At 35.0% G+C, this 8,407-nt stretch overlaps 1 protein-coding gene across 1 annotated transcript in view; it reads left to right on the top strand.

Annotated features, from left to right (window-relative positions):
* Positions 1-1,329: 1,329 nt before the first annotated feature.
* MGAT4C (MGAT4 family member C) overlaps positions 1,330-8,407 on the top strand; it is a 136,144-nt gene continuing 129,066 nt past the window's right edge. The window contains exon 1 of the mRNA XM_038154389.1: positions 1,330-6,871. The gene's annotated coding sequence lies outside the window, so the exon portion shown is untranslated. The remainder of the gene's footprint in view (positions 6,872-8,407) is intronic.

The raw sequence follows: 8,407 nt of genomic DNA, 5'->3' as shown, positions 1-8,407 counted from the left end.
CAGCAATTTTTAAATGCATCTCTCCAGTCACCAGCAGAGACCTCTGTCAGCAAGCTGTCTTTTCCAATTCTGTTTCTCAAACCAATGTCAAGATGAAGATAATATCCTCAAGACTAAATCACTTCATATGTCAATATCCTCAAGGTCTTCATCTTGTATTTAGTATTCCCTTAACAATCAACACTGAAGATTATTACCTTGCTTGGTATCCCCTTTAAAAATATTTTTCCTGTATTTTCAGTATGCTTATTTTATTAATGTAATGACTGTATTAGATATTGCTATAAATGCTTTTGGAAATAACCTTTTTTGTGTATAAATAACAAAAATGTAGTTATTTGTCAATCCAAATTTATCTTAACATTTAACACATCAGAAAGGTTGTTTGGTCAGTCAGCGCAACACTGTACCTCAATCAGTCACCTTTGCCTTCTTAGTGTGACATGGCTTTGTACACTGTCATGCTAGCTGCAGCAACAAGCTCTTCATTTCATACTGGTTCAAAATCTCCTGGTAAAACACCAAACACTGACATATTTATTCTGAATAATTTCCTCTTTGATAAGCTTTTAATGGAACAGCTGAAAAAGTTGTCGTGAGGATGTGAGGATGAAACTCAGGAACAAGTTAAATCCCAGTGTGAAGGAGGAAGGGTTGTACAGCTAGTAAATTATTATCTCATGTGATGCATTTATGACATAATTTATGTCTTTTGTAGACTGTCATTAATATCCAGTACCTTTAGTATCCCTTGCAAATTGGAATTTGGCATGCCGAACACTGGAAAACTTCAAGAGGTGGATTCCTGTATGGTATTTTGTAGTGATCATGACAGGTGTTCTGAAAGACCAGAATTTCAGACTTAGATCTACAAAAATTGCCTTTGTCTGCTGATCTAAATGTTAACAGAGCTTCCCTCACTACAGTAGTGCCTGAAAATTCTGCTCCAAAATGGACAACTGTCTTACAGGCCAAGATGTTGAAATGAACATTAGTATTCAAACCACAATTTTCAGGAAGTTCTACTCATTCTTTTACCCCTGTGACCCTTAGTTTGGGTAAACTATATTACACTGCAACCACAGCTTCCAGCAGTGCTTTTGATCTTTCTATTTGGGGTTACACTCACAGATAATGTTATCAAAACAGAAATTTAAATTTAAAAAAAAATCTGTGAAGTTTGTATTTTATAACTCAGGTTTTATTCCTGTGTGTGAAGTAATTATGAATTTCTTCTCTACTGTTTGCCCTTACCAAATAGTATTTCAACTTTGAAACTTTAAATGCCTTATCTAGGCATCAATAATGAAGTAATTAATTATCAAAATATAATAGACTAATATTCAAAAGATTTCCAAAGCAATTATGGAAACTAGGTGCTAAATGAGTGGTTTGCAAAATTATCCTATTTTATGTAGAAAATCTGTGCAACTATGTTCTTATCAGTTTTGTCTTAGCATTTTTTTCCCAGAGATCCAATGGTTCTGATATCTGAAAATTCTTCAGAGTTTTTGTATGAATACCATTCAGCTCTGGAATTAGATTTGTAAAATGTTTCCCTTAAAATACCAGCTGTAGAAAATTGTGGCCATTTAACAAGGAGATGCTTGTGACCACCTTGTGACCAGCTGAAGTATTGCAGTGATGTGATCATCGGAGAAGAAGAAAATATTTCCACATTTCAGTAGCTTTTTTTCTGAAAACTTCTCTATTCAGTGTAAAAATTCAATCTTCACATTCATGTTTTCTTATTGAGAATGCTGCCAATATTTGGCCCAGGTAGCTTTATTACATCATTCTAATCCATATAAAATTGCTTGGGTTTGGGTTTTTTTAAAAGTGTATTAAAATAGACCCTCACACAGTAGACCCAAAATAACAGCCAACTTATGCTGACATAGAACATCCCCTCCACGTACGCATGCATGGAAAAGTCGAAAGTCTTTTCTCCTGACTTTTCACAGTTTAGTTTATGGAATAAACATGTAATTTTGTGACATAAATGTATTTTGACATTCTCTGATGAAAGACCAGCACTTCTGTTGTGACAATACTCTGACGAGTAGTGTGCTGTTACAGTTGGCTATATGAACCACTCACACTGGGATTGTAATTTGTACCGAATCATCTGCTTTGACATAACTGAGTTCAGGCTCATGTCGTGCAGTGGGCAGCTTGCCTTACCTTCACAGAAGTCTAAACTATCTCCAATGGCCTTTATCCTTCTATCAGACAACCATTTCTCTTTAGATCCTCTTAATCTACTTCTCCTGCTCACCTCAACCTAGGCAATGCTGATGTGAGCTAGGTTGCCAGACATGAACTTGTACTCTGGAATTTCACATCTCAGAGTTGTGCTTTTTCCATTGTGTAAAATGCTGAGAGAGCAGGTATGTGCCTCTAAGCCATGAATCTTGGCCTTGCTGCCTTGTTAACAAGTTACTGCCCATTAGCTGATCCATCACAACCATTCACACATGTGCTGCTGCCCCACACTACTTAAAAAGAGTTAATCTCTTTTTCATTAAGATGGAACTTACATCAATCAATTCTGCATCTTCTACAGGTCTGTAAGATCCTGTGCACTCATTTATAATTATATGTGCAAAGGGTCTTGGTCAATGATAAATTTTAGGAAACTCAGAATTCCTCATTCCTCTCTGAGGGATCAGTGATTCCACTCCAGAAGTGCCATCAAAGACTGCATGCAGACAGGTAGCTAGGCCAAATAATTTCCTTTGAAATGGCTATCCCATGGGCAAACTGTTTCCATGTTAAATTATGCATTGTTTCAGTAAAGCTTCATTTGAATTTACTGGGTTTCATTGATTAAGAAAATGCTTTCCCATGTATTCTTGCTAATCATTTCAGCTGTGAGTAAACCCCTTAAAAAGACCTGGACACTGTTATTTATGTTTTTCTGTACTTTATCAATTTCACAAGGGACACATGGTTATTAAATGTCTGTGGTTGATCCATACATAAATATCTCAGCATTTCTTAAACAGAAATTAAGATATCCATTAGATTTTAATAACAGAAATGAGCATTCTTGATGAGTTTAGGTATAAAGCAAACTAAAATAGATCATTACCTAGAGAGGAAACCAATTAACCTATGTTTCCTTTAGGCAAATAAGTCTTTCATCTCCTATCAGTAAAACCTTTCATACTCTTTAAATTGAATCTGTTAAAGGTTATGCTGGGTTTGACGGCCTGGAAATTAAAGCATGAAAAACATATGGATCTTAATGGACATTCTTTCAAAACTCTAAAGCTAAGGATTTCACTGTTGAATGTTCTTCTTTTTCTTAACTTAGCAAATTTTACCTCAATATTTGGGTCAATTTATGCATATCTATTGTGCTTGTTTGGGGATTTTTTAAGAATTTCTACAGAGATAGAAAATCATCTCTCCTGTAAAATTAAAAAAAACAATTACTATGTTATGATTTTCAAGTTGAACATTGGTAAAGGAACGACCATGCAAACAGAGCTGCCATCTTGTGGATAAAAATCTCCTAAGAGCTGGTAGCTCACATTGTCTGAATGCAGGAGGAAAAAAAAAATGTTTATAATAGTCATCAGGTCTACCTGACTTGGCATTCATCTCATGTACAGGATTATGATAGCTGTAATTTTGAGCTTACACAATCAATCTCTAAAAACTCATCACCTGACTGAGTTCTAATTTCCCCCAAAATCTTTAAACCTAGCCCTTCCAATATTAATAATGTATTGGTTAAGCAACATTGAAAAACCGTTTGTGTTTTTCCATTAGAGTTTGGTGCAGACCTATGTTTTGTAATATAAATAATTGGTTTAACCCTTAAATTGATGTGACAAAAATAATTGTCAAGCAATTAAATGCAATAATGATTTAAGCTCATGGGAAATATATACTAATAAACCTGCATTTCACTTTGCCCGAGGACTAAAATATCCCCTCTAGTAAGATTCTTCAACATTATTCATACATCGATTAATATGAGGTTATAGAAAGAAAAACAGATAGTTGTTGAAAATCATTAGTCACTTCTCTTTCATTTTCTTGTTCTTTTCTTCTTTCTTTTTCCATGTGATTTGAACATGAAACTAAAAAATGCCAAGAAATAACACTGCCAACAGCACCTTTATTGTCTGTGCCAGGTGGCACAAGCCAATCTTTTCAGATATGGAACTCATGGCACAGTGATAGGAGTGTATGAATTCTGTGTTCCTGGATTTCACACACAGTCTGCTTTGAGCTCTTGTAACCTATGTTTATTTCATTGAAGAGATTTTTCTTTAAAAGAAATGGCCTTACAGCTTTTTCTTTTTTTTTCCTGCGGTGACTTGCTACTATTGCATAAAGGTTGTAATATAAATCCTATAATATATTTTCATTATTTGTATTTAAACTGGTTATAACCCATGTGTGACAGCTTGTGGAAGGGCGCAAAATGCTGTGTGACTTGATTAGGATCATGGAACTGCTCTGTTATCTACAACTCTTAACTTTGTTTAGCCTGTATCTTCAAATTCTTGCATGGTTTTAAAAATACTGGTGATAGATAATTTTTGAAACAAGGAGCATGGAAAATTTGATAATTTATCAATAAATTCATATGTAATTCAATTTCAAGACATTCATTAATCATATATTACTGTAGAAAAAAAGAAGACTTTTTTTGTAAAGAAAATGTTAAATTTTACAGGTCATTTACTAAAAAAGTATTCTACACTAATATTTCAAATTTGTATTGATATTATACTACATAAATTTTCTAAGTTACTGCTTAGTTCATAAAGCATGGGTTCTCCATTATCAACTGGAGAATAACAAACTTTGTGAACACTGAGAACTTTGTAAAAGTATGGCACCCTCCCATTAATCTGTGAGTGATACACTCTTTAAAGGTATAAAGTGTACTCTACACAAGAATAAAAAATGCACAGAACTTCAATTCATCATTTTAAGATTAAATAGATATGGGAAATCCAGGTATTTTTCATGCTGATTCAACCATTGTTGTAAAATTTTAGCAACAATGTGTCAGTTTGGTCTAGACTATATATACCATTAAATATTCAGGAGAATATAACTTTCACATATGATCCATTTAAGCATAATTTTTCTCATCAATATTTCTTTTCCTTACAACTCATGATACTACTTCTTATCTTTATCATTAATCATACAAAAGCAAAGCTGATATTCCCATTGTTTCAATTAGTCTTTTCTCACCTGAAATTCAGTTTTGTCACTTTGCATAGCAATGAATCTTTTTTATAGCTATTTCCATCTGAACTACCATGTTTTCTGAGAAGAAATAAGTGAACAAAGGCTTTCGTTTTGGACTAAAGAATGTTTTGACTAATAGGTTAACCTCCAGATCTCCACACAAAATTGGTGTTATTAAGTCCTCAGAATTTAATCTCCTGAGTCTCTAAAACTTTGTGAAAGAGCCACAAGAAAATGACAGAGCTCTTTATCAAGTTTATTCCAGAAGTCTTACCTTACATATATTTTAGATTTAGTTAAATTGTGTTTGATTATATTTCATTTTTCCTGGGTTTTTTTTGGCTTTGCGTAGTTGCTTCTTTGGTCTTGTTTTTCCCCCCAGAAAACAAACTGAGCAACAGTAATTTTTTTTTATGAGGGATAGGAGACCATAAATAGACTCATGTGTTATATTTTTTACTGTAAATACATTTGGGATCGGGTTCCTATCCATTTCAAGAAAGTATTAGTTTCCCAAGATTAAAAAAAAGTTGACATAGAAAAAAAGATACAAATACCACATGTGGTAGATCAGGTTTTTTGCAATTTTCTATAGAGTAAAAGGATTTTTTGCCATTTAAAGATGAGAGACCAAAATACTCATTTATGAAAAAAGCAATTATTTAAGCACTGATTTGGACTAATTTTTAAGTTCTCATGATTTATGATATTGCCTGGAACATAGCTAAATACTTAGTGCCACTATATTTAGGACATCATACATTTGGCAATGTGTTTCATGCCTCATTTACTACAGAATATCTGGGCTGCTACTTAGCATTCAAGGAATAACTCTGCATGTACATTTGTGCATCCCTATACTTTTTCTGTTAGTTTTAAATACCTAAAAAGACACAAGAATCAACCTAACATTGCAATAGTGAAATATTCTTGAGTTTACACTCTTTTTCCAACATGTGCTTTTATTAATCTCATGCTCAAGAGGATGCAATGCAAAATCATTAAAAATATGAGTTCTCCAGGTGCTGCATGCATTAACCTTTCCTTTAATACCTTTTTTGTACAATATTTTGGTGATTACTGTCATTTAGCGAACAGATGATGAAAATGCAGTTACCTGAGGGTCTTGTTTAATAATTTAGGCAAATTAGTTTTTAGAATGTATTTAATTGCTACAGTCAATAGCTAAGCCACAACAAGCACCTGGTCCCCAAAGCAGGAGCTTCTTGTACAATATCATTTTCTTCAAGGGAAGAAGAAAGAAGAAGAAAAACAAAAAGAGAGAGAATAAATGAAAGGTGAGGAAAAAAAGAAAGAGCCAGAAAGCCCCCACCTGTGCATATGTGGGCAACGATTAGAGAGCCACCTTTCAGTGGGCGGCCGGCAGTTTAGGGTTAAGGGCCGCTCCAGGTGAGGGAAGCCAATGAGCGCCCGCCCGGGGCTGTGCCTGACATCATCCCGCCGGGGAGCGCCCAGCCCGGCCGGGGCAGCGCCCGCCGCCGCCCAGCCCCGCCGAGATGGATGTTTACAGCTCCTCCGTGAAAGCCAATTATCTCGCTTTTGTGTGAGGCCCAGGGATCGCTCGGGCTGCCTGCTCGCACACGGCGCTGCTGGATCCAGCTGAAGCAATTGTTTTTCCCTGTGTCTGGTAAGAGCCTGGTCTGGTTTGCCTTCTCTTTCAGAATAAAGGTGATGCGCCTAACCTGGGAGGGGAATTGCTTTTATAGTTCAGAGGCTTACATGCCTGTAATATGTAAAAAGCAGCTTTTTTAATGGCGAAAAGGAGATCCTTTAGAAAGGGAATGGTTTTAAAGGATAAAGAAGTCTGTCTCAGGCAAACTCTACTTTGCAATATGGAAATAAATAGCCTGCATGTTTGTGGTGCTCTTCAGGTGAGCTAAAGAGTTACTAGGCTGACAAGAACATCGTGCAGATCAGTCATTTAATACTTGTATTTTCCTTTTTTTTCCTTCAACACCTGTGTTTTTCCTTTGAAATGTAGCTTTTGTTGAGGAACAGAGAAACGGGGAGATTTAAGAAGAGGGAATTTAATGTTGTAACAGGTTTAAAAATGCTCTGGAATACTTTTGCAGATATCAGTCAAAGCCTGTGAAGAGTATTACCAAGATTTCAAAGTTTCCAGTTCTGGAATTAGCTATAGTTACTTTGTTTTGCTAATTTCTGCAATCTAAAGGGATAAGAAATTGAGTCAAAGATAAAAGTGTTCAATATACGATACACTGGTATCAAAACACCTAATAGAGTTTTTTTGTTTCTATGTTTTTCCTGTTTATGCTCTGTAGCTCATCTTAAAAAGCAGCTCATTCTGTAGCTACATAAGTGTGTATATACAAGTGTTTATATCTTTTGCACTGTTGGCAGGTTCATGGCTTGTATGAGAGAAGAGGGAGAGGGGAAGGTTTCTGTCTGTGTAACTTCCTAGTTTTGCAACCGAACAAGTACATTTTAAAGCTTCTGAACCAATGTGGGTTTAAGAGATTAGAAGTGACACTGACATTGACAAATCAGATTCAATAAAGAATTTAATTGACTGAAGGAGTTCAGGGGCTACTGTATGAAGAATCCAATAACCAGTTTAACTAGTCAAGTAGTGTACCTCATAGGAAATAATAAATAGCAAGTTCCAGTTAATTTAAAAGCTTGGTGACAGTTACTTTATAGTGATTAAAATTCACTAGGTCACTTAAGAACTCTTTATTTCAGTAAGCCACGATTCTACAATCCTTGATTCTACAATACAAAGTTTAAAATAATGACATATGTAGTGGGTATTACAAGTGCTTGCAAAATTGAGATATATTGTCATTCAATTTAGCTATGACTATCTCTACTCTAGTCACTGTCAGAAGAATAATAGTTATTTTCATCTCAAACACCACTTAAGACAGTAGGGCTTCTCAGCTGTATTACACTTTTGTGTTCTTTACTAGTTCAGTCCTGTCTGTGCTGTTCCTGGTACTTAACATTGTTAATTCAGCTCTGGATAATAATGTGACAAACAATCCCAGGCTTTTATTAAATGACATAGCTATAATATGGATGGCATTGGAAGAACATATTTTTGTTAAGGTGAAACATTTATTATTCTTTCTTGTCTTTTTATTAGCAAATTTGGCTAGGTGAGATGACCATGGCCTATAAGGGAGAGGAGTATTTAGCATTT

Source organism: Motacilla alba, chromosome 1A (assembly GCF_015832195.1).
Source record: "Motacilla alba alba isolate MOTALB_02 chromosome 1A, Motacilla_alba_V1.0_pri, whole genome shotgun sequence".
Classification (NCBI taxonomy): domain Eukaryota; kingdom Metazoa; phylum Chordata; class Aves; order Passeriformes; family Motacillidae; genus Motacilla; species Motacilla alba.
This window is presented reverse-complemented; position numbering and strand designations above follow the sequence as displayed.